Source organism: Bos taurus, chromosome 19 (genome assembly GCF_002263795.3).
Source record: "Bos taurus isolate L1 Dominette 01449 registration number 42190680 breed Hereford chromosome 19, ARS-UCD2.0, whole genome shotgun sequence".
Taxonomy (NCBI): Eukaryota; Metazoa; Chordata; class Mammalia; order Artiodactyla; family Bovidae; genus Bos; species Bos taurus.
The window spans coordinates 60,871,764-60,899,396 of NC_037346.1; the positions used below are offsets into that span (position 1 = coordinate 60,871,764).

Below are 27,633 nucleotides of genomic sequence, written 5' to 3' on the forward strand. Positions count from 1 at the left end.
ATAAGTGAGAAAAATATATCATGACGTGGCTTCTTTGGGGGCCAACCTGTACCTAAGTAAAAGGAATTTCCACTCCCACCCAACATACACACACACGTGCACACACACACGTGCACAGAGGCATCTATTTTTTAGTCCATATTGTCCAATTTTTATTTTTCACCCTATACTGAAACTGCAATCATTTCTCCATAAACCAGGAAGCACTACAGGTTTTCTCACAGACTTGGGTGTCATCAAGGGAAAACATACTTTTCAGTGGTGTCAGATCCAATCATTTTGGGCGTTCCCAACTCAGGGATCAAACCCGCATCTTCTGCATTGCAGGCTGATTCTTTACCATCTGAGTCACCTGGGAAACTATCAAGCACACTACACCTTAATTTACCAAGACTGCCAGACCCTAAAAAGGCAGCTTATAAAATTTTTTTTTCAACCATCCATCACACCAGGCATCTTCCAACAGCTTGCTTGGGATAGAAAGTTCTGAAAGCATTTCTCCAGATGAATCAGTATGAAAATCAGGATTAGACTACATTTCTAAGCTCCACCAAACCATCGGGATAAATTGCGATGGTGTGAGAATACAGTAAGTACTTGATATTTCTAGAATCATTAATATGCTAGAAAGACATGGGCATGGCTTGTGCTCTGTGGTCCACACTGTTGCTTCAGGCCAGCTGAGAGCCTCAGACAGTCTGGAAAACGTGATGAAGTGGCAGGCATGGGTCTTGTTGCCAGGTCTTTCTGGGTACCTAAGGGCTACCTCCCACTCACATCCTTACCTACAACTGTCACCTCCCCCACCTCAGGCCCCTCCAACCTTCCTCCACTCAGTAAGTGTCTCCAACATCCACTCAGGTTTTCAAAGTAGATGCCCGCTAAACTTGAACTTTTCTCTCTCTCCCCTTTGACATTCAGTCACCACCTCTTCACGTTCTTTGTTCAAAATGACCCTTATATTTATCTCTTTTTCTCTAAGAACCGTTTTATCATGGTTCCAACTATTATCTTTCCTCTTAAGTTATATACCAGGCTAATTCTATTGCAATGTCTATAAGTAGGGTAACCACACACCCCATTAAGTCCAGGACGGCCAAAATTAATGCTTCTAGTCCCAGGATAAGACCCGCTTGCCAACACAGGAGATGTAAGAGATGCGGATTTGATCCCTGAGTAGGGATGATCCCCTGGGTCAGGACAATCCCTTGGGTTGGGAAGAGGAAATGGCAATGCACTCCGATATTCTTGCCTGGAGAATCCCATGGACGGAAGAGCCTGCTGGGCTACAGTCCATTGGGTCTATATATAAGCAGATACAAACCAGATGAATTAACACATAAATGTAAACAAGTCCCACATGACATGGAAATGGTCATTATTTAATTTTTCCTTTAATTATTATGTATCATCATCGTTATCATGCCACTAGTAGATAGAAATTAAGCACAGTCATTTTTCTGCTGTTGCTGGAATCATCTCATAACTGTCCCACCAGTCTTCCAACATTGGTACGTGTGGCCTCAGGCTTTATAACCAGGAGAAAACACAATGTATAAGGGAAATCTTTGCCAGGGTTCCCTGTCCTTCACTGTCTTTTGAAGTTTACTCAAACTCATGTCCATTGAGCTGGTGATGCCATCCAAACATCTCATCTTCTACTGCCCCCTTCTCCCCCTGCCCTCAATCTTTCCCAACATGAGGGTTTTTTCCAATGAATCAGCTCTTCACATCAGGTGGCCAAAGTATTGGAGCATCAGCATCAGACCTTTCATTGAATATTCAGAGTTGATTTCCTTTAGGATGGACTGGTTTGATCTCCTTGCAGTCCAAAGGACTCTCAAGAGTCTTCTCCAGCACCACAGTTCAAAAGCATCAATTATTTGGTGCTCGGCCTTCTTTATGGATGATTTTTACATATTTGTACTTTGAAAACATAGATCAGAATGGCCGCTGTCTGGTCTGGCTCTGATGACATCATACTTACTCTCTTCTTTTTTTTTCAGAATCCTAAACCTTCACCTTTGCTGGCTGGGAGCGACCTAGTCTGACAGAGAGTTGATAGGAAAACCTTCTCTTCCCAGTAGCTCATCATCCACCGTGATCCCAAACTAACAGAGTGTCACACACCAACCTAAAGATTTCCAGTTCCAAAAATACACGTTGCTGCTAAGGTAACGAACACAAGACAAAAAGCTGTCTGTATGTTTTCTTCCCGAGACATCAGCCTGCTGCCCTTTCACAGCACAGCTAGGGTGAGTCTGGCAAGCAGCTCACCCAGAGACTATGGCAGCACGCTGCTCTGACGCCTCTCCACTGGAAGGAAGCGCTGCTCCTGGACAATTCTCCAGCTTTCGTGCTTAAGCACTGAGAAAGCCCAGGAAGAAGACAATGAACAATGAGCAGGATTAGTTCTCAGATGGAACACATCATTTTTCCTTTCCCATTTCTCCCATGGGAATTGAGACAGGAACAGAAGAATTGAGTAACTGTGAAACTGGTTAATATTTTTAGACACCATCCACACTCCGTTAAATTCACCTTTTAAAGCACACACTTGTGTGGCTTTTAGTCTATTCACCACGTTGTGCAACCACCACCGATATCTAATTCCAGAACATTTTCATCACCCACAAAAGAAGTGCTGTATCTGTGAGCAGCAAATCATTCCCCACCATCCTGAGCACTTCTCCAAACACGAATCTACTTCCTGTCTCAATGCCGGCCTCATTCTGGACATTCACACGAGTGGACTCGTGCAAGGTGTCGCCTTGTGCGTCCGCCCCCTTTCACTTCACACGTCATTTTCAAGGACCATCCATGCAGTGGCACGTGCTGTTACATTCTGTGCATCTGTTTATTCCAAATATCTGTTGATGGATATTTGGGTTGTCTCCATTTTGGTTATCATGGATAATGCCAGCACACCCATTCGTGTACAAGCTTTGGTGCAGACGTTATGTTTTCAATTCTCTTGGGTATATACCTAGGAAGGACATTGACGGGTCATTGGGTAACTCCATGTTTCAAGTTTTTGAGGAAACATCAAAGTGTTTTCCACATCAGCTGTATCATTTTACATCCCAACCAGCAGTATACAAGTGTTCCAATTTCCCCACATCCTTATCAATGATTGCTATTCTGGTTTTTTTAAATTATTGCTGTTATAGTCCTAGTGGGTTTGAAGTGGTGTCTCATCTTGGTTTTGATTTGCATTTCCCTTATGACTAATAACATTGAGCATTTTTTCATCTACTTACTAGTTATTCATACAGTTTTTTGTAGAAATGTCTATCCAAATTCTTTGTCCATTTTTAAAATTTAGTTTTTTATTCTTTAACTGTTGAACTGATAGAGTTCTTTATGGAGTCTGGATACATACCCCTTGTCAGATACATGATTTGCAAGTATTTTCTCCTATTCTATAGGCTGCCTTTTTACTTTTTTGATGGTATCTTCTAAAATATAAAAATCTTACTTTAAGTAAGTCCAATTTATCTTTTTTTTTTTTTTTGCCCATCCTTTTGGTATCATATCTAAGGAATGGCTATCTGATCCAAGGTCAAAATGATTTATGCTTGGTTTTTTTTGTAAGAATTTTATAGTTTTAGTCCTTATAATTAATCCTTTAATTCACTTCGAGTCAATTTTGATAGATGGCATGAAGTCAAATCAAACTTCATATTCTATTGTTCCAGCACTATTTAAAAGCATTATTCCTTTGCCATTAAATTGTCTTGGATCTCTTCTCAAAAATCAATTGATCATGACTGCAAGATATTATTTCTGCTCCCTCAGTTCTACTTCACTGCTCTCTATCTGTATCCAATGTTGGTATCATATTGTCTTGAATGTAGTTTGTAATAAGTTTTTAAATTGGAAAGTTAGAGTCCTGAAATTTTCTACTTCTTTTTCAAGATTCTTTGACTACTCTGGATCCCTCCCTTCCAGCTCATGTAGAAATTACAAAACACTATTGAAAGAAGTTAAATCACAACTAAATAAATGGAAAGACAGACTTCATGTTTTTAAGAGGCCAGTACTCCCCAAATCAATCCACAGATGAAGCTCAATCCCTATGAAAATCTCAGTGACCATTTTTTGTAGAAATTTAATCCTAAAATTCATATGAAGGGTATGTGTGTTGGGGGAAGAGGGTTAGACTAAGTTTGCTTAAGAATACATTTATAAAAACCAGTAGATATAATTTGATAGCTATAAACTGATCTCTTCTGAGATAAAATGCATGTCAATAGGCATTGTTTGTTAACTGGTTGACCCAATGATTGCAATTGGAGAAGGAAATGGCAACCCACTCCAGTACTCTTGCCTGGAGAATTCCATGGACTGAGGAGCCTGGTAGGCTACAGTCCATGGGGTTGCAAAGAGTCGGAAACGTATGAGTGATTTCACTTTCACTTTCACTTTCAATGACTGCTGCGGCTGCTAAGTCGCTTCAGTCGTGTCCGACTCTATGTGACCCCATGGACTGCAGCCTACCAGGCTCCTTTGTCCATGGAATTTTCCAGGCAAGAGTACTGGAGTGGGGTGCCATTGCCTTCTCAGTGACTGCAATTAACTTCAGTCAAGCACGGTTGACTGCTTGCTACTTGCCACTGACATCCTAGGTGTTGAGATAAACTGATGCATTTAGATTTCCAGTGGTGAAAGGAAACATTAAGTGCATAAAAGGCATAAACAGTTTGCAGTTGTGCTAATTCCAACAAGTAAAGAAGAGAGAAATGGAGCAGAGACTTACTGAGGGGTGGCAGTGGGGGCCGGCCTCTGGGAGGAGGTGGTGGTTGAGTCAGACTCACAGTAACCCTGGGCCAGATTATTCCAGGAGGAGGAGCCCCTGCAGAGACTCAGAACGGAAGCTGCTTTTTCCATCACACTGGACCTGGAATTTCTTCCCAGAAACAGAGGTGAGGATATACCTTTAGATGATGTATTTATTTCAGTTTAAATCTTCTGGAAAAGAAGGTGCAAGAGAACAGGATGTTTCTCTAAGAAATGAAAGCAGCTTTGTTTCTAGAGAATCCTCTTGATTGTCCTGATGGGAAGCACTGGGAAAAATACATATATTTAGCTGAGATTCACTTTGGGGGCATGAAACAAAAGCCACAACTTACTTATAGGATCAAATTTAATGGCTGTCAGAGATTCACTTAATTGTTTTATTGCATTTCATTTTGAGGTTAATTTAGCTGAGGTAGTTCTTATTTAATCAGAAACATTTACCCATTCTCATTAATAATATATGTTCTTGCTATAAAGTACTTTTTGCCTTTTTTTCTCCGAAGTCTATTCTAATTAAGGTTTACCCAATTTTATGAAATTTAATGAAAAATATAGAAGCTATTCCTCGAGTTGGAATTCTTCTTCTGAAAGAGTGGAATAGAGCCATGCTTGTGACTAATTCCAGTGATTCAGAATTCTGACCCAAATCAGACCTTTGGGGGTTCAATCTCCTTTACATTTCATAAAATGCAACTTCCTATTTTTAGAGAATAAAAGGCTTTGAAAGTCACAAGGAAATGGCTCAAAAGGCATCCAGGACATGAAATAGCTTGAACAAACCCTGCTTGATGAGTTAAGTGTAAAGGAATCAGAAACATATGGCTCACATTCCCCTTAAAATACACATAGGTTAGCAGTGAAGAAGAAGAAAAGTGGCTGGCCCAGTGCGGCTTGGGTTTTTTCGAACCGAAAACATTTGAAAAATAGTTCAAGATGGTTAATGGACCTCAAAGTGAGCCTGGGAACTGTTCTAGATTTCACAAACAGTGTCGACTAGAGATGTAGAAAGAAGAGAAAAGAAGGGAAGGGAGGAGGGAAGGAAAAGAGAAAAGAAGAGGAAAGAGCAAGAAAGGAGGTGGGGGAAGAAGAGAGAGAGAGAAAGAACCAAGAACAGGCAGGCTTGAATGTGTCTGCAAAGCACAGAGAAACCCTTTGGATCCACCATCGAGGGAGCTCACTGGGCCCTGATTCCCGATGCGGTCATCTTAAGTCACAGCTTTGGAAAGGTCCCTCCTCCTCCTTCCCATGGCCACCACCATCAGTCCCCCTCACAATAGAAAAAAAAAAAAAAAAGATGGAATCAACATTTCTCAGCATTTCTAAAACTCTGTCCTCTAAGGGATTGTTATAATTCCATCTCATTTAGGAAATGAGGCGTTTGGATACATTGCATTCCCAGGCTTAAATTACTGTGTCATTCTTGTTGATACAATGAACCATTTCACCTCACATTGTGTCCTAGGAAATTACAATTCCTGCATCCAAGGGCTTGCTGGAGAGCCCAGGCTCTAAGCGGAGAGGGCCAGCATTAGTCACAGCCCACGAGCCAGGCCTCCTGGCTGCAGCAGGAAGCATCTTAATCCCCGACCCCTCCACTCCCCACCCCTGGTCTCCTCAGGCCCACTCAGGGGAACTGCCACCCACTGCAAGGAGATGGCCACAGCCGGGTGCACCAGGAACCCGGGTGCCCACGGCAGCATGGAGCTCCTGAAACCCCAGGTGAGCTGCTGGAAGCCCCAGGCAGAGCCTTCGCTCCTCGGTGATGCTCACTTCAGAGGAGGTGTGCCCTACACCGTGCTTCTAAAATGCTTGCTTTTAGAGTCATCATCCAGCGGCTTCCCAGCTGGCTCGGTAGTAAAGAATCTACCTGCCAAGGCAGGAGACGGAGGAGACACAAGTTCTGTCCCTGGGTCGGGAAGATCCCCTGAAGGAGGGCAAGACAACCCATTCCAGTCTTCTTGCCTGGAGAATCCCGTGGACAGAGGAGTCTGGAGGGCTACAGTTCATGGGGTCACAAAAGAGTCGGACACAACTTAGGAACTAAACAACAGCCACAAAGTCATCATCTACTTTCCATTTCCACAACCACAACCATAACTCCAGGACTCTATCCATACCCATCATACACGCTGGGAAAGGTGGCCTTGGGCATGCAGTTTCTGAACTCGGACTCAGCCACATGAGATTTTGGCCTGGACCACTTCCTTGCATGTATGCATGCTAAGTTGTTTCAGTCATGTTCAACTCTGTGCGGCCCCATGGACTATAGCCCACCAGGCTTCTCTGTCCATAGGATTCTCCAGGCAAGAATACTGGAGTGGGTTGTCATTTCCTTCTCCCAGGGATCTTCCCAACCCAGGGATCGAACCTGGGTCTCCTGCATTGGGAGGCAGGTTTTTTACCACCGAGCCACCAGGGAAGCCCCACACAACCACCACGTGGTACTCAGGGTAAAACATCCTGCGTCAACCACGCCTCATCGTCCTCGCCACACAGGCCAGATGCGTACGCAGTCTGGAGCGGGAGGCCAAACAGAACTTACACTGCAGACTGACTGAGTTGGTATGTTTAAATACTAAGGAGATGGACTAAAGGAAATCAACCCTGAATATTAATTGGAAGGACTGATGCTGAAGCTGTTGCTCCAATACTGATGTGAAGTATTGATTCATTCAGAAATCAATTCAGAAAGCTCAACATTCAGAAAACGAAGATGATGGCATCTGGTCCCATCACTTCATGGGAAATAGATGGGGAAACAGTGGAAACAGTGTCAGACTTTATTTTTCTGGGCTCCAAAATCACTGCAGATGGTGACTGCAGCCATGAAATTAAAAGACGCTTACTCCTTGGAAGGAAAGTTATGACCAAACTAGACAGCATATTCAAAAGCAGAGACATTACTTTGCCAACAAAGGTTCGTCTAGTCAAGGCTATGGTTTTTCCTGTGGTCATGTATGGATGTGAGAGTTGGACTGTGAAGAAGGCTGAGCGCCGAAGAATTGATGCTTTTGAACTGTGGTGTTGGAGAAGACTCTTGAGAGTCCCTTGGACTGAAAGGAGATTCAATCAGTCCATTCTGAAGGAGATCAGCCCTGGGATTTCTTCGGAAGGAATGATGCTAAAGCTGAAACTCCAGTACTTTGGCCACCTCATGCGAAGAGTTGACTCATTGGAAAAGACTCTGATGCTGGGAGGGATTGGGGGCAAGAGGAGAAGGGGACGACAGAGGATGAGATGGCTGGATGGCATCACTGACTCCATGGACGTGAGTCTCAGTGAACTCCGGGAGTTGGTGATGGACAGGGAGGCCTGGAGTGCTGCGATTCATGGGGTCACAAAGAGTCAGACACAACTGAACAACTGATCTGATCTGATTGATTCATTAGAATCAAGCCAGCTGATGCAAAATGCTGATTCACTGGAAAAGACCCCACTGCTCGGAAAGATTAAGAGGAGGAGGAGACGGGGATGACAGAGGATGAGATGGCTGGATGGCATCACTGACTCAATGGACAGGAGTTTTAGAAAACTCCGGGAGATGGTGGAGGACAGAGCAGCCTGGCCTGCTGCCGTCCATGGGGTCGCACAGAGTCGGACATGACTGAGCAACTGAGCAACAACCACAGGACAGACACCTACCAAGATCTCAGTGAGAAGGTGAAGTGATGCAGCAGTGACCAGACCTGCATCCCACGAAAAGGCCAGCCAAGCTCTCACCAAGTGCCACCACCGCTAGAACAGACGCACTCCCTCTCAGCTGGGTGGGGAAACAGCCTTATATTCAACGTCTATAATGCCTTCTTACAAAAAGACTGGCATAAAGGTAAAATTTAAAAACCAAAGAAGTAATCTGTCTGATAACTAAGAAAACAATTAAGCAACATAAGCAAACCCTCAGATTATGCATATACTGGGCTCCATACAGTAGAGCATTAAGATAACTATCTTAAATACACTAAATAAAATAGAGGAAGAGAGGACCAAAAAAATGAATGGATAAAAAAAGAGAATTTAATCATCTGAATCTGAAAAAAGGAATCAAAAGCACCTTATAGAGTCAAAAGCTACAACATCTGGAATAACTCATTAGGGCAGTCTAGACAATGCAAAAAAATAGTAATTACCTAAACTGAAGAAGAGGAGAAAAGGGAAGCAACATAAAAGAGAAGAAAATGCACAGAGAAACATTCAAACTGTAGAATATTGTAGTTCAGCTTCCACGGAGCTAAACTACAATATGGAAAGAGGACCAATTTAAAAAAATGATGCCAACCAAATTTGAAACTGATGAAAGGGATTAAATGACAGATTCAGACATCTGAAAACACCAAAATGAGATAAGCAGTCTCCTTCCTTCTGTCTGTCTCTCTCCGTCACTCACACACACACACACACACACACCCCCCAGTATGGCAAGCTTCAGTTAAAAGTCAAAAACAAAAAGAAGTTTTAAAAATCCAGAGAAATAAGGAACACTACCTAAAAAGGAGAAAAATTATCTTCAACAAAATATAAAAAGAGCCAGAAGATAATGTAAGACATTTATAAATTTTTCAAAAAAAGTAAACAAAACCAAAGATACCAGCCCAGAATTTCATACAAAGTAAAAATACAAAATACAGACTTTTTCAGAAAAACAACAGCTGAAATAATGCATTACAAGCAACTCACAGTATAAGACCTTCTAAAAGAAGTTCTTGAAACCAAGGGAAATGGTTCAAGATGAAGCACAGAAGAGCAAGAAAGGATGAGGGAAGGCTGACTGTGCAGGCGAGCGCAAAGGAAACGACTGCCAGGCTGCCTTGTGAGGTGTGCCACGCGCAGAGGTGAGATATGGCAGCAGAGCGCAGCAGACAGAACAGGAGAGATGGAGCTCAGAGGCACCACACGGCGCGGCAGACAGAGAGAACAGGAGAGACAGAGCTCCTGGGCTGTTTGCAAAGTGGTAAAAACAATAAATTAAAAAAGAAATGTCATGAAGGCAAGGATGCACGGTTTAGCTCTAGAATAATCACTAAAAATTGACCAACTTAATGTAGCTGACATATAAAAAACTACATTTGGCAACTGCAGACTTACAGGTTCTTTTTCAGGTGCAAATAGAACATTTAACGTGGTAGATCAAGATTGGAGCACAGAGGCAAGTCTCCACAAATGTCAAAGGATTAACAATCAAGCAGAACATTTCAAAATGGTGAAATTAAGATAAAAATTAATAACAAAGAAACGTTGTGAGAATGTTTGAAAATCTCCCAAGTATGTGAAAATAAGCAGCACAATTCTAAATAACTCATAAATCAAAGAACAAGTGACAATGAAAATTAGAAAATATTTTAATGAAATGATAATGAAAATATGACATATAAAAACTTACGAGATGAAACAAAAGCAGTCCTAAGAGAGAATTTAGTGCCTTCAAATAAATATACTAGAGAAGAAAAAAAGGGAAATTAATGATCTGTTATACCGTGAAGCTAGAAAAAGAATAGCCTAATAAATACAAAGATAGTGGAAGGAAATAATAAAAATAAAAGCAGAAATTGATTAAATAGAAAACAATCATACAATAGAGAAAATCAACAAAGCTAAAAGTTCTTCCCTTGAAAATGTTAATGAAAATGATAAAAGAGTTACAAGACTGATCAAGGGGGAAAATGCAAAGAATAAGCTACTCGTGTCAAGAATGAAAAGGACACCACTACAGACCTTACAGATGCTAATAACAACAGTAAGAGGACACTCAGGAACAACTTTATGCCAATAAAATCAGCAATAAAGTAAAATTTCAAACATTCATTAAATCACAACCTGTGTGTGTCTGTCCTAAGTACTTTAGCCATGTCCGACTCTTTGTGACCCCATGGACTGCAGCCCGCCAGGCTCCTCTGTCCATGGGATTCTCCAGGCAAGAACACTGGAGTGGGTTGCCATGCCCTCCTATAGGGGATCTTCCCAACCCTGGGATCAAACCCTCGTCTCTTGTGTCTCCTGTATTGGCAGGAGGGTTCTTTACCACTGGCGTCACCTGGACGGCCAATTACAGCCTATCAAACCTATAAAAGGAACAAATAGAAAATATGAATTAAATGTGCAATTATAAATACTTCCCACAAAAAGGATCCAGGCCCAGAGCATTTCACTAGTTAATTTATCCAACCATTTAGAGATAAAACAATAAGGAAATACTACCAAATTGAATCAACAGTTAGAAAATGACTAACACACTAAGTCCAAGTGAGGTTTGTCTAGATAGGCAAGAGCCCATCAACATCCAAAACGTGGTGCAATCAAATCCACTACACTGAGCAGAAAAATTATGTAATCATGTTAATGGATGAAGAAAAAAATATTTGACAAAATTTAACACAAATATGTATGATTTTAAAAACTCATGGAAAACTAGAAATAGCAGAAAGCTTATTTGAAGATAAAATATCCACACACAAAAACCAAATGTTATATTCAATGGTAAACATGGAGAATCTTCCCCAATAGCAAAAATGAAATAATAACTTCACTATTTATAGGCAATGTTGAAAGAACTGTCTTGTCTACTTCAAGAAAATGAGAAAAGATATGTTTGAAATAATTATTATAAAACCATTGCTATTAACACAAGATAGGACTGGCATAAGTACAGAAGGGTACTGATACAGACCCACACATATACGCTCTATGATTAAAACGAAGCCAGAACTTTGCTGGTGGTCCAGCGGCTAAGACTCTGTGCTCCCAGTGCAGGGGGCCTGGGTTCGATCCCTAGTCAGGGAACTAGATTCCACATGTTGTGACTAACACTCAGCCCAGCCAAATAACTAAACAGAAATAAATACTAAAAAACAAAGCCAACCCTGCAGTGCAGAGAGAGAGGGGTGGCCCTATCACCAAACGGTGCTGGGTCAGCTGGACAGCCATATGGACAAAATGACTCACCCCAGAAGTTGGAGAGCTCAGGGCTGCTATGACCTGCCTTGTTATTGTTACACCAGCCAAGCCCGTGGCACAGTCCCCACCACCCAGGATCTGCAGCTCACATGAGATTCAAGGTTGTTAAACAACCTTTCTCTCTTTTTTTTTGTATCAGGATGAACATATGCTGGTCTTTTCTATACTCTTAATCTGAAATTCCAAATCTGACCACACAGAAGCATGTCAACCACAGAGTTCTATTCAGGGTTACTCAAGAAACTGCCTGAGTACCTGCAGTATTCTATTATGAATTTGGCATGAGAGGACCGAAGGAAAGGAATGGCATCAAACAGATGCACACAAAGTGAGTAATATTCGTCTCGCCAACTTAGACTTCACAGGGAAAGCAAAAAAAAAAAAAAAAAGAGGGGTTGGGGGGAAGGAATTTGTTGAAATTCCATGAGTTTGGATTCAATCTGAACCATATGTAGCTCCAGATTAGGTCATATTCTCATGATAAAATTACTAATTTTGTCCTCAATTTTGTCTGCTGCTCAGTATTTCCATGATCTCTTATTAGCTGATCTCACGCATTATTTATTTGGTCTGTATTACTCAAAAGATAAGAGACTTCAATTAAAGTCCTTGGCATTTCTGCAAGGTGTATGGAACTCAGCTACCTGGGTGCTGGGGGGGAGGTGAGAGAGTCAGGTACAGTGGAGCACAGACTCTGGAATAGGACTGCTTGGATGTGAAGTCTCCTTCAAAGCAGTGTGATCTTGGGAAAATTACTTCTCTCTGTGCCTTAGTTTTCTTACCTATAAAATGGGCTTAATAATAGTACCTCCTTCATTGGGCTGTTTATGGATTAAGCATTAAAGAGGAAGGTACGTAATACAGTACCCAACAGATAATCACTGCTGTAAAGATGTGAGTTACCATTTCTTCTATACAAGAACCTACAGAAAATTCTTGCCATCTAAACTCCATTGGTTTGGGCTTACTGTCCAATCAGTCAGTTCAGTCACTCAGTGGTGTCCGACTCTTTGTGACCCCATGGACTGCAGCACGACACGCCTCCCTGTCCATCACCAACTCCCAGACTTTACTCAAACTCACGTCCATTGAGTCTGTGACGCCATCCAACCATCTCATCCTCTGTCGTCCCCTTCTCCTCCTGCCTTCAATCTTTCCAGCATCAGAGGGAAACAGCAACCCACTCCAGTGTTCTTGCCTGGAGAATCCCAGGGACGGCGGGGCCTGGTGGGCTGCCATCTATGGGGTCACACAGAGTCGGACACGACTGAAGCGACTTAGCAGCAGCAGCTTAGCAGCAGGCTCTTCACATTAGGTGGCCAAAGTATTGGAGCTTTAGCTTCAGCATCAGTCCTTCCAATGAACATTCAGGACTGATTTCCTTTAGGAGGGACTGGTTGGATCTCCTTGCAGTCCAAGGGACTCTCAAGAGGACTTACTGTTAACTGCATGTTAACCTGAGCTTTTCATGTATTGTAATTTGGAACAAATCACTTGTTTTCCCATTAATAGAAAGCAAACAGAACTTGCTGATTTCCTGTCAGGAATCCACCAGGAAGAAGCAGCAGAAGGGGACAGTGATAAGGTCAGGGCTTTGGAGTTAGTAACTTTGGTTTTGGGGGTTTAAAGATTTCTTTATTTTTTGGCTGTGGGTCTCTGTTGCTGCGGTTGGACTTTCTCTAGCTGCGGTGAGTGGGGGTCACTCTTCATTGCTGTGTGTGGGCTTCTCATCATGGTGGTTCTCCTGTTGCAGAGTACAGGCTCTGGGTGCACGGGCATTGGTAGTTATGATGCACAGGCTTAGGTGTCCACAGTGTGTGGGATATTTTTGGATCAGGGCTCGAACTGGTGAACCCTGCATTGCAAGGTGGATTCTCAACCACTGGACCACTAGGGGAGCCCCCTGTGATCTTGTTTTAAAACTCCTCCTCCACCAGTTTTCCATGCAACTGAGACAAAAGAAGGCTGAGGGCTGAAGAATCAATGCTTTTGAACTGTGGCGTTGGAGAAGACTCTTGAGAGTCCCTTGGACTGCAAGGAAATCCAACCAGTGCATCCTAAAGGAGATTAGTCCTGAGTGTTCATGGAAAGGACTGATGTTGAAGCTGAAATTCCAATACTTTGGCCACCTAATGTGAAGAGCAGACTCACTGGAAAAGACCCTGGTGCTGGGAAAGATTGAAGGCAGGAGAAGAAGGGGGTGATAGAGGATGTGACTCAATGGGCATGAATCTCCCGGAGCAAACTCCGGGAGACAGTAAAAGACAGGGAGGCCTGGCGTGCTGCAGTCCACGGGTGGCAAAGAGTGAGACACGACTTAGCGACTGAACAACAATAACAACATTGCAATGAGTGATTTAATTCATCTTTGACATGCAGACATGGTAGCATCAATTTCCTCAGATAGTCAGGAGGGTCGAACCAGATGATGTCTCCAAATTACTTAGTATTTTATGTACTAATGAAGTCATAGGCAGTATAGCATTGTTACATTATTAGTTTCATTCAGATCCCAAGATAGAAGACTTTGAAACACCTGGCAACAAATACTTTCTAACAATTCAAAATTACATTATTATTATTTCATCTTCACAGCAAAGACTTTGCGTCTTTCAGGTTGGGGTTGAGTTTACTCCAGACCCTTGAGTCTTCATCCATTTTAGATTCAACGCAATCCCTATCAAGCTACCAACAGTATTTTTCACAGAGCTAGAACAAATAATTTCACAATTTGTATGGAAATACAAAAAACCTCGAATAGCCAAAGCGATCTTGAGAAAGAAGAATGGAACTGGAGGAATCAACCTACCTGACTTCAGGCTCTACTACAAAGCCTCAGTTATCAAGACAGTATGGTACTGGCACAAAGACAGAAATATTGATCAATGGAATAAAATAGAAAGCCCAGAGATAAATCCATGCACATATGGACACCTTATCTTTGACAAAGGAGGCAAGAATATACAATGGATTAAAGACAATCTCTTTAACAAGTGGTGCTGGGAAATCTGGTCAACCACTTGTAAAAGAATGAAACTAGACCACTTTCTAACACCATACACAAAAATAAACTCAAAATGGATTAAAGATCTAAACGTAAGACCAGAAACTATAAAACTCCTAGAGGAGAACATAGGCAAAACTCTCTGACATACATCACAGCAGGATCCTCTATGACCCACCTCCCAGAATATTGGAAATAAAAGCAAAAATAAACAAATGGGACCTAATTAACCTTAAAAGCTTCTGCACATCAAAGGAAACTATTAGCAAGGTGAAAAGACAGCCTTCAGAATGGGAGAAAATAATAGCAAATGAAGCAACCGACAAACAACTAATCTCAAAAATATACAAGCAACTCCTACAGCTCAACTCCAGAAAAATAAACGACCCAATCAAAAAATGGGCCAAAGAACTAAATAGACATTTCTCCAAAGAAGACATACAGATGGCTAACAAACACATGAAAAGATGCTCAACATCACTCATTATCAGAGAAATGCAAATCAAAACCACTATGAGGTACCATTTCACACCAGTCAGAATGGCTGCGATCCAAAAGTCTACAAATAATAAATGCTGGAGAGGGTGTGGAGAAAAGGGAACCCTCTTACACTGTTGGTGGGAATGCAAACTAGTACAGCCACTATGGAGAACAGTGTGGAGATTCCTTAAAAAACTGGAAATAGAACTGCCTTATGACCCAGCAATCCCACTGCTGGGCATACGCACTGAGGAAACCAGAAGGGAAAGAGACACGTGTACCCCAATGTTCATCGCAGCACTGTTTATAATAGCCAGGACATGGAAGCAACCTAGTTGTCCATCAGCAGATGAATGGATAAGAAAGCTGTGGTACATATACACAATGGAGTATTACTCAGCCATTAAAAAGAATACATTTGAATCAGTTCTAATGAGGTGGATGAAACTGGAGCCTATTATACAGAGTGAAGCCAGAAGGAAAAACACAATACAGTGTACTAACGCATATATATGGAACTTAGAAAGATGGTAACAATAACCCTGTGTATGAGACAGCAAAAGAGACACTGATGTATAGAACAGTCTTATGGACTCTGTGGGAGAGGGAGAGGGTGGGAAGATTTCGGAGAATGACATTGAAACATGTAAAATATCATGTAAGAAACGAGTTGCCAGTCCAGGTTCGATGCACGATACTGGATGCTTGGGGCTAGTGCACTGGGACGACCCAGAGGGATGGTATGGGGAGGGAGGAGGGAGGAGGGTTTAGGATGGGGAACACATGTATACCTGTGGCGGATTCATTTTGATATTTGGCAAAACTAATACAATTATGTAAAGTTTAAAAATAAAATAAAATTAAAAAAAATAAAAATAAAATAAAATACTCGTGGGAAAAATGCCGAGGCTCTTCATTGACAACATCAGGAATGCATGGACTTTAAATATCATACACGACTCACAAAGTGTGTGCCTAAACCCAACACTCTTTCAAATGCTGCATGTCACTCACTTGCCCCAAGATTTATGAGCTATTCTTGGAGAGGATCAAAGCTGAAGTTTTGTGTAAAATCATGAAAATCAATCTCATGACTCTGTGACTTTCGACTTTCTCAAAAGGGCGGCTCTGGACCCCTATCACTTTTCTGTGACTCTGCCGACACCAGTACATAGCCCAGGAGCGTTACTACTTGTCTGTGAAAAAAATAATGAAAACTAAACAAAAATAAATCCTCACAGAGCTGAGTTCCATGGGCTGCTTACACTGGGGATGATCAAGAGTGAGAGGGAAAAAGAAAAAAAGGCTTCACAGTTCCAAATGGAGTTAATTAGCAATCAAAGTTGGGATGGAATGGAATGGAAAAGTCAACCGGACTTACCAAGGGCTGCCCTGAGAAGAGTGTCCAAACACCACTGAGTGTCTCTCCAACTAGTCTCTAGCTGGTCGTTAGCACCTGATTCCCTGGTAAGGACACATCGGTGGGTCATCAGTAAGACCAGAAGCTCTACAGACAGTTATAAATCATGAAAGGGGAGATTTACTTGAAAGAGTAAGCCAGAATGGCCTCCAGGAATTTCTGAAACATCCCACTGGAGCAAGCAGTGAAATCCAGTTGTTGTTAGCAGCACACAAAGAGCCTCAAGGAAAGCAATCAGGGGGAAAAAAATTATAAGGTAGTGGGTATACTGGCTCAGACCCAGTAACATAAGACATTCATTATGCTGAGACACTGTAATTCTCCAAACACCCCTTAAATCTCTCAGCTGTTTAATATAAGATGAGAGTAAATGTTCAGGTCAATAAAATTATCAGCTATTTCCATATCCAAAAAGCAGGAAAGGTTTACCAGTGGAAAAACGTAGAGGTTAACCGTGAACTTTTTTAATAAACAATTTGGCTGCACGTTATTCCACGCACAAGCCTCCCGTCACCAGCGAACGCGGCATTTCCAGCATTTCCAGCAGTCAGGACATGCTGGGGCCCTCACAGGTTCAAGTGTTAGCCGCCACTCACCAATAGGATGAGTGCTGTATAACCACAGGCAGAGGCTTGGAGGCCAACTCCAGTTAAGCCTGATAATAGTTTTTGACATTTAGAGACATTTTATCCTTCAGGACTCTTGGAGAGCTGAACTGTTTGCCTGAATCTGCTGTTTCTATGGAGATGCAGAGGAGATTTTAAGGTGTTAATCCTCGCTGACCTCTTTTGTGTTTCAAAAGGTTGACTCTTCCCCTAAAAATTCAGCCCAGAGTTACGTGATCAGCTGTTCTCTAATCTCACTTAAATTTTCATCTCGCAGCACTTCAGGGGTCTCCCCAGTGAGCTACTTCTACTCTAGAAGGTGTCCAAGAGAATTCATAGTAAGGAAAGAAACTATTCAAGCCTGTATGTAGATTTATTTTCAATCTAAGAATAAGAAGGAAACAAGTTTCCACAGCAGAGTACAGAGGGGTGTTGGGACTATCCTGCTGCCCTTGTGTCAGGAAGTGCTGAGCCCAGCGAGGAGACTGAGGAGTCCCAGAGAAAGAGGAGGCTCTCCCAGCGGTGGAGGAGGAGACAGCCAGCCTCGTCTTCTTGTGCTTCCATCTCACGGTATCCTATCGCTGCTCACATGCACCCAGTTCACCGGAATTACCCATTCCATGAGCTAGTTTTAACTAATTTTCACAAAATGGACAAAGGGCTTATACAGTTCGTACAAAGCAGGTATGGTTTGGAAACACAAGAACAGAGCAGGGGCCAATGGCAGAGACCCAAAAGAGTTGCTGTTCCGTCCCTAAGTCATGTCTGACTCTTCGTGACCCCATGGACTGCAGGATGCTGGGCTTTCCTGTCCTTCACCATCTCCCAGAGTTTGCTCAGATCCCTGGTGGGCTGCTGTCTATGGGGTCGCAGAGTCGGACACAACTGAAGTGACTTAGCATAGCATAGCATGTCCATTGAGTCAGTGATGCCATCCAACCACCTCATCCTCTACTGTCCCCTTCTCCTCCTGCCCTCAGTCTTTCCCAGCATCAGGGTCTTTTCCGGTGAATCAGCTCTTGGCACTGGGTGGCCAAAGTACTGGACCTTCAGCTTCAGCATCAGTCCTTCCAATGAATATTCAGGATCGGTTCCCTTTAGGATTGACCGGCTTGATCTCCTTGCAGCCCAAGGGACTCTGCAGTCTTCTCTAACACCACAAATTGAAAGCATCAGTTTTTCAGCACTCAACCTTCTTTATGATCCAACTCTCACAACTGAAGGTGACTGCTGGGAAAAAACCATAGCTTTGACTATATGGACTTTAGTCAGCAAAGAGATGTCTCCACGTTTTAATATGCTGCCTAGGTTTGTCATAGCTTTCCTTCAAGGGGCAAGCGTCTTTTAATTTCATGGCTGCAGTCAAAATCTGCAGTGATTTTGGAGACCAAGAAAAGAACCTCTGTCAGTGCTTGCACTTTTTTCTCCTTTTATTTGCCTTGAAGAGATGGGACTGGATGCCATGACCTTAGTGTTTTGAATGCTGAGTTTCAAGCCAGTTTTACTGACTTCTGAAGCCAGACTCTCGACACTACCCCAGACTAAGTCGGTGAGTTTGGGGAAGTTACTTCCTCACACTGTGGATCAGTATCTTCCTGTCACGTACATTATAATGAGAAACTGTCATCCCCACAGTAGCGGGTGTGTTGGGCAAATTAAATGAGTAAAGCCTGCAGTTAATGCTTAAAAAAAAAAAAAAGCTCCTATCAATATCCTTCTAATAAGAGCAAAAGCACTGATGATCTAATCAGATTTGATCACAGGAAATTATCAAGACACTCTCATTAAGTACCATGAAATAAAAACAAGAATAAAAAACAATAAGAAAAAACAAATCTCTAGGTTTGAGCCATGTGACATCACTAATAGCACATGCATATTATAATAATTATACTTGCTGTCATCATTCAGTTGCTAAGTCATGTCTGACTCGCTTGCGACTCCATGGACTGCAGCCCGCCAGGCTCCTCCGTCCATGGGTTTTCCCAGGCAAGAATACCGGAGTGGGTTGCCATTTCCTTCTCCAGGCATCTCTTCCTGAACCAAGGATCAAACCCATGTCTTCTGCATTGGCAGGCAGATTCTTCGCCACTGAGCCACCATGAGATTATATAATAATCACATGACTAAGTGTAATTACATCACAGAGAATATACATATGGAAAGAAACACCAAGCATGTGGAACAAGAAGGTAAACCTGCAGTGTTTTGTGTTGGTAAAGTCACACAACACACAATCCAAACTCTACAAAAATCTCATCAAACTTGATGATAAATGTTCAGAGGCCCCATTTGGGCCTTTTCACTTAATTGCATGGCATTAAGTCATTTCAGTCGTGTCTGACTCTGTGCAACCTTATGGACTGTAGCCCACCAGGCTCCTCTGTCCATGGGATTCTCCAGGCAAAAATACCAGAGTGGGTTGCCATGCCCTCTTCTAGGGGATCTTCCCAACCCAGGGATCAAACCCGTATCTCGTGTCTCCTTCATTGACAGGTGGGTTCTTGACCACTAGCACCACCTGGGAAGCCCTTTTTCACTTAATGGCAAATAATAATGGAGAAGGCAATGCACCCCACTCCAGTACTCTCGCCTGGAAAATCCCGTGGATGGCAGAGCGTGGTGGGCTCCAGTTCATGGGGTCGCTAAGAGTCAGACACGACTGAGTGACTTCACTTTCACTTTTCACTTTCATGCATTGGAGAAGGAAATGGCACCCCACTCCAATGTTCTTGCCTGGAGAATCCCAGGGACGGGGGAGCCTGGTTGGCCTCCGTCTATGGGGTCGCACAGAGTCAGACACGACTGAAGTGACTTAGCAGCAGCAGCAGCAAATAATAAAACAGTCATATTTTATAGGAATATAAGTATTGTTTCTAACAGAGTAAAACAAGTTAAAAATGACACATGGGAAGCATTTTCATCAGAAAATTATTTTGCTACACAGAGAGAAACTTTGCTGAAGATTAGAAGAAATTCAGAAGAAATATGTGATTACTGTTAGATTTACTATAGGAACGAAAAAAAACAGTACTAACAGATCTGAACTAAGCATGTACTTGACATATTATACTTCAATAATGAAATACACTTTTTGGACCAATAAATGAGATGTAACTCAGAAAGTATATTCTCAACAATAAATGACTACTCAAATTTAAAAAACAGTTTGTGAAAATATTACATAAGGAAACACTGAAAAAGAAGATGCTTTGAGTGGAATGAAAGATCCCAGAGTAAATTTACAAAGACAGCATGACACCTAAAATAGATTCACAGCAAAGACACTGGAGTCAAAATGTACAAAGTGCTACCAGATGTCATCCAACGTGCTTATTTTTACAGAAAAGGCTTCTAAAAATTTAATACTTATAAAACATTATATCAGAGAGTCTTTCTCACTGTTTTTTATCTTATTTTAAATAACTGCCAAATTTAAAGGGGTGGGATTTTTTTTCTTTTATTGTTTATATTTTTATTTCATTGTTTACATTTTATTTTTGATGAACTAGGGTTCCCTGGTGACTCAGACGGTAAAGAATCCACCTGCAATGCAGGAGATCTGGGTTGGATCCCTGGGTTGGAAAGATCCCCTGAAGGAGGGGATGGCAACCCACTCCAGTATTCAGGCCTGGAGAATCCCATGGACAGAGGAGCCTGGAGGGCTACAGTCCATGGGGTCGTGAAGAGTCAGACATGACTGAGCGACTAAGCACAGCACAGTACTCTCCTGAGATGGCAAACAGCTAACAGCATCCTGCTTTCTGAAGTAGGCCCCATACTCAAACCTGGGTGCTCGGCCAAAATTGTTAGAGACCATTGTTTAGACAGCATTAGAAATTCTATATTTCAATAGATTTTAAAGAGATAGCACACTTTTGATTACATGTTTTAAAAAAGACCTCTCATATTTGTACATGATTATCACATTCAATTATCTTAACAAAGCTAACTGGAATGGACCAATGAATTTTACACTTGTACTTGCTAATTGGCCTTTTTTCATATCAGTCCTCACCTTCTACATCATCCTTCTACTCAAAATCTTGGCTGCCTAATCCATGCCTTCTTCTTATATCAAGGGCACCAGCTAAATTATTTCTTAACCACCTGACTTATAAGAGACTCCAACTCTGGCCCTCGGGCACAAGCAAGAGCATTTCAGGAAGCCAGGATCATGTTCCAACAACTATTTCTGAGTTTATATCACAGATCTACTTGGGCAACTGGAAAAAATGGGAAGGAAATGTGGGATGTTCCCCTCAATAACCAATCCCACAAGAAGAAAATTCAATACTGGAACTTGGGAAGGGAGAGCAGGAAAATACTCAGGTAGAACGGCTAGGGAGAAAGAAGAAAGTCAAACTTTCTTTTCTTGAATGCATTTATTTTTGGCTGTGCTAGTCCTGGTTGGGGGTCTTCTCCTGCTGCAGACAGTGGGGCTGCTCTCCAGCTGCGGTGCACGGCTTCTCTTGCGGCAGAGCCTGGGCTCTAGGGCCCGCAAGCTTCGGTAATTCTGGTGCGTGGGCTTAGCTGCTCCACAGTATGTGGGATCATCCCAGGCCAGGGATCGAACCTGTGTCCCCTGCATCAGCATGCAGATTCCTATCCACTGAGCCATCAGGGAAGTCCGAAAGTAAGTTTTCTTTATCCTTGGTTTCCCTGGCCTGTGGGAGAACGTGGCTCCTAGTGAATTACAGTAAACTTTTGAGACGAGCTCGTTATCAAGTAGTGTTAGCATTAGGTACTGTGAAGGCCTTTCTGAGAGGGCACGTGGGTCCACTGAGGATGAGACAACTGCTGCCGAACAGGATTTTGGGGTCAATCTCACTTCTTTAAGGAACTGCTGCAGAAATAGTGAGCCAGAGGCCCAGACGGCCAGCTTTAAGGCCACTCTGGATCAATGAACTGGCTCTGGAACTTCTTTCCCTGGGTGTCACAAAGGAAGCAAGTCAGATCCAGCTCCTATGAGCTCAATGTGGCTGGAACTTCTGAGCCCACAGCTTGGGGACAGAAGGCAGTCTGGGCAGTGGCTGGGCCACGTGTCTCAGCACAGCTTCACTAGGTGTGGGAACTTGGACAAAACCCTTGACATTGTTGACGTTCAGGTTTCCCATCTTTAAAATGGGGATAATCATAGAGTTACTAGTACATATAACTGATGAAAAAATTACATGAGGTAAGAATAGGTAAAGTCCACACACTGTATAGTACAAGGAACTCTGCTCAATGTTCTGTAACAACCTAACTGGGGAAAGAACTTGATAAAGAATAGATACGTGTACATGGATAACTGAGTCACTTTGCTGTACACCTAAAATTAACACAACCCTGTTCATCAGCCATGCTTCAATGTAAAATAAAAAGGCAAACAGAGCACCTTGGCGAGTGCCCTGTAGTACACGGGAACTTCGCACTAGCTCTCCGTCTGACACACGATGAACGTGTGTGTCAGAGCTGCTCTCGCAATCCGTCCCCCCACTTCCCCTGCTGTGTCCACAAGCCCCCTCTCCACCCCTTCATTTTCACTCCTGCCCTGGGGCCTGGGGTCAGGGGCTGGGGGCAGGTTCACAAGGGAGGGGACGTATTTACACTTGTGGCTCACTCACGAGGTTATGTGGCAGAAGCCAACATAACCCTGCAAAGCAATTACCCTCCAGTGAACATTTACATTAAATAAAAAATGCAGCCCATAGAAAATACCTAGAAAATGGGCATAATAACACTTGACATCCATATAATGGAGTTGGTATAAGGCTCAAATGATTTTTAACATTAAGAAATGAGGAAATAATAAATATTTTCTATCCCATAGTGTGAGATACTAGAAAATACATGTGTGGCTTGGTCTCTGCCCCTAGTTCCTGGCACAGAGCTCCTGAAACTTTTGCAGTTTCCTAAGCGATAAGAACATCCCTTGTTCTAATATTGGTGTCTGACTTCTCTTCCTGACGCTGAGCTCCTGAGGGTAAGAAGAACGTTTCTTATTCTACCGAGATGACTGTGGGTGGATTTCAGGATGGCTCCAGGGTGAGGACCAGTCACCAGAAAGACCAAGCCATGATTAGAAGATTAAAATAGTCATCCCCACCCCAGTCCCATCCTCTTGAGACCAGAGAAGAGATGAAGACGGAGTCAATGATCCATCACGTCCGTGTGAAGAAGTCTCCATAAAAATTTCAAAAGTGCAGGAATTCTAAGATCTCCCAGGTTTGCAAGAACACGTCCACATCGGGAGGGTGACGCACCCCACCTCCTCGGGGAGACAGGAGCTCCTGCACTCAAGACCCTCCCGGAACTGGTCCTGAGTGTCTTCATCCGACTGTCCATCTGCACCTTCCATCATATCCTTTCATCAACTGTAAAAGTAAGCGTTTCCCTGAGTTCTGTTGGCCGAAAGTAAGCAAGCATTTCCCTGAGTTCTGTGGGCCGCTGTAGCAAATTAATTGAACCCAAGGAGGGGTAGGGCTTTCCCTGGTGACTCAGTGGTAAGGAACTCACCTGTCAGAGATGTAGGTTCCATCCCTGGGTCAGGAAGATCCTCTAGAGGAGGAAATGGCAACCCACTCCAGTATTCTTGCCTGGAAAATCCCATGGACAGAGGAGCCTGGCAGCCTACAGTCTATGAAGTTGCAAATGGTCAGATGCAACTAAGCGACTAAACAAGGACAAAGGAGGGCTGAGGGGACCTTCCATCCCCACCAGTGGGACAGAAGCACAGGTGACAACCTGGGTCTGCGTCCTAAGTGGGGGGAGGGGAAGCAGTCTTGTGGGACCATCTGTGGGGTCTGTGGGGTCTGAAGCTGTCTCCAGGTAGACTGTGTTAGAACCCAGTTAGATGGTAGGACCCCCAGCTGGGGCCGCAGAGACCCGCATGATGTGGGGGGAACCTGAACACGTGGTGAGCAGAAGTGTCAGAAGCACAGCGTTTTGTGTGAGGAATAAAAACACACAGAAAACAGACTGAAGTGTGAGATGTCTCCCTGTGACGGGGGGAAAGACTGAGGCTTTTTTTCACATAGGATTTTCACAGCTGTGACAAATGTGTTAACATTTGTAAAGCATTTAACAGTGCAAAGCACTCCGAAGGTACTCAGTAAGTGGGCTTATACACGGTTCATACAGAGATACGAAAGGTAACATTCAGCTTTGCACGCGTGACCTGAGTGCTCAGTCGGGTCCGACTCTGACCCCAGGGACTGGAACCCGCCAGGCTCCTCTGATCAAGGGATTCTCCAGGCAAGAACACTGGAGTGGGTTGCCATTTCCTTCTCCAGGGGATCCAGGGATCAAACCCAGGTCTTCTGCATTGGCAGGTGGATTCTTTACCATCTGAGCTACCAAGGAAGCCCAATGGCTGAGTAGCATTCCATTGTATGTATGTACTGGGTTGGCCAAACATTCATTTGGGTTTTTCTATACACGTTATGGAAAAAGCTGAATGAACTTTCAGGCCAACCCAATACTACATTTCTTTACCCACTCATCTGGTAATGGACATGGAGGTTGCTTCCATGTCTTGGCTATTGTGAATGGCACGGCTCCATTCCCGTCTCATATTTCTCCTGGGCAAGCCTAGGCATGTTCTTCTCGTGATGGTAGATGACACACAAGGGAGAAAGCCCAGTTGTTCAAGAGCTTTTTAAACCTTTGCTTAATTCATGTCCTCTAATATTTCACTGGTCCAAGGAGTCATGTAGATAAACTGAGAGCCAAGTTTATAGGAAGTTATACCCTGCCTACTTAAGTAGGAGAAACTTCAAAGTAATATGGCAAAGTACAGGGATTCAAAGAAAAGAGAACTGAGGTCGTAAATGCAATTTATCATAAGGAGAACATGACTGGTCAGATCTTTGGAAACCCTCTCCTGAGTTTTGCCATTTGTATATTTTATTGGTTTGTACCTATTGGTAAGATTTAAGGTGGCAATACAGTTTTTGTGATGGTTGTTGTTCAGTCACTAAGTTGTGTCCAACTCTTTGTGACCCCATGAACTGTAGCACACTAGGCTTGCCTGTCCTCCACTATCTCCCAGAGTTCACTCAAACTCACATCCACTGAGTCAGTGATGCCTTCCAACTATCTCATCGTCTGTCATCCCCTTCTCCTCCTCCTCTCAATCTTTCCCAACATCAGGGTCTTTTCCAATGAGTCGGCTCCTCACATCCGGTGGCCAAAGTATTGGAGGTTCACCTTCAGCATCAGTCTTTCCGATGAATATTCAGGGTTGATTTCCTTTGGGATGGACTGGTTTTATCTCCATGTGGTCCAAGGGATCTCAAGAGTCTAAAAGGTACCCCAGCTAAAAAAAGATTTGGACTTAGTTCAGAGCAATTTATGTAACTAACAAGTACTTTTTGGACAGTGCAGAACTGGCACTGGAGAAGGATAAGCTTTGATACTGTGGCCTGTGGGGAAAGTGGAAAAGCCCAGAGCCCTAGACATCAGGTAGACAAGGGCAGCAGAGGAGGAAGCCATGCTGAAACTTAGAGGTGAATCGGCAATAAAGAAAAAGTTCTCCTACATCTAAACTTGGCTCAAAGACAGCCTACAGGCAGTCAGTCTTCTGTCAAACCTGTCTATTGCCATTAAAATGGAAGCAGCAGTGATAGTCTCAGAGGGAAAAAATGTCCTTCTGAGATAACTACATAGCTAACTCTGCAACAGCCGAACTTTATTAAGGAAGTGTCTATGAAAACTGATGCTTACAGAGCTATGGTTTTCTCCGGGAATGTGCCCAGTAGTGGGATCGCTGGGTCACGTAATAGCTCTGTTTAGCTTTTTAAGGCACATCTACACTGTTCTCCACAGGGGCTGCCTCAGTTACATTCTTACTAACAGTGTAGGATGGTTCCTTTTTCTCCACACTCTCTCCAGCATTCCTTGTTTGTAGATTTTTTGATGATGGCCATTATGACTGGTAAGAGGGAGGGGTATATGCATACATATGCCTGATTCACGCTGTTTCACAATAAAAACTAATACAACACTGTAACGTAATTATACTCCAACTCAAAAAAAAAAAAAAAAGATGCTTACCTTTTAAGTTGACTTGCTCATATTTACCTATTTTCTCTTTGTGGCATGTGAACACACAAAAGCTAAAGTAAGTCAAAATAAATGATAAAATGAAGACTGGACCAAGGAACTTCTGTTCATTCAGAGTCTTGAAAATGCCTTGAGCTGGATTCTAAATATTTGATTCAGAAAAACCTAAACCCTGTTTGTCAACTGCATTCTTTTTCCCATTAAAAAAATAAAATAAAAAGGCCTCCCATGAGTATAATGGTGGAAATTCAATCCGTATGTTTTCTGATTCATTTACACTTAGCTCATCAAAATATTTTGTAAGAGCTGAGCTTTTTGGTGGCCAGAGACACTTTGTGGTCCTTTTCCCCTGTGAAACAGAAAAACTGCAGTTTATCATCAGCTTGCATAAATGAAGGCTGAAGCACACTCCTAAATCTGTTATCGCATAAGGTTGGACTGAACTATGAGCCCAGAAATTCTGTCTTCCCGAGCTGGCTTCCTCACCCTTGTAATTTATCCTCATACTCCAGTGCTACCTGCCTGGTGCTGAGCCTCTTTTCACCACTCACATCAGCATCACTGCTCTCACTGATAAGGACAAACTAAAGAAAAAAAAGGATCAGCCTCAGGAGTGATCCAGGAAAGGCAAGAGTAGGCTTCAGGCAAAATGTTCCGAGAAATGTTAGAGGAAAATGAATGTTTGGGAGTGTGGTGTGATTCTGTAGCCAGATTTCAAAGGTAAAGAGCACAGTCTTCTATTTATCAAAAGTCGAAAGGAACAGCTGTGCCCAGACAGAATGCCAAAACCAAATCCACATTTATCAGAAGAACAGAGGAAGCTTTCCTTTTATGTAACAGATCTGCAGTCCTGATCGCTGAGGTGAGCAGCTTTTGCTCACAGCACATCAAGGACAGATCTGGGGAAAATACAAAGTCAGAACAGAAATCACTGTATCGATAGAAATACTAAAATCAGTAACAGAACAAGGGAGCAACCAGTCAGCAAACTCAGGTCATGAGATGCTAAATTATCTGACCTTCCTGGATACAGTGACTGAAAATTAAATGAAAATATTTATTATGAATTCATTTATTTTATGGCTTTAGCTTAGGTTAGTTGGCTTCCCTGGTGGCTCAGCAGTAAAGAATCCGCCTGCAATACAGGAGACCTGGGTTCGATCCCTGGGTCAGGAGGATCCCCTGGAGGAGGGAAGGGCAGCCTACTCTGTATTCCTGCCTGTAAAAGCCCATGGACAGAGGAGCCTGCAGGGCTGCAGTCCATGAGGTCACAAAGAGCCAGACATGACTGAAGCGACTTAGCATGCACTCACACCGTAACTAAAGGC

At 42.9% G+C, this 27,633-nt stretch overlaps 1 long non-coding RNA gene across 1 annotated transcript; it reads right to left on the reverse strand.

Annotated features, from left to right (window-relative positions):
* Positions 1 to 1,378: 1,378 nt before the first annotated feature.
* LOC132343136 (uncharacterized) lies at positions 1,379 to 12,508 on the reverse strand. The gene is made up of 2 exons (XR_009491840.1): positions 4,760 to 12,508; positions 1,379 to 2,986 (listed from the first exon to the last, which is right to left on the reverse strand). It is a non-coding gene; the product is annotated as an uncharacterized lncRNA (long non-coding RNA).
* Positions 12,509 to 27,633: the final 15,125 nt, after the last annotated feature.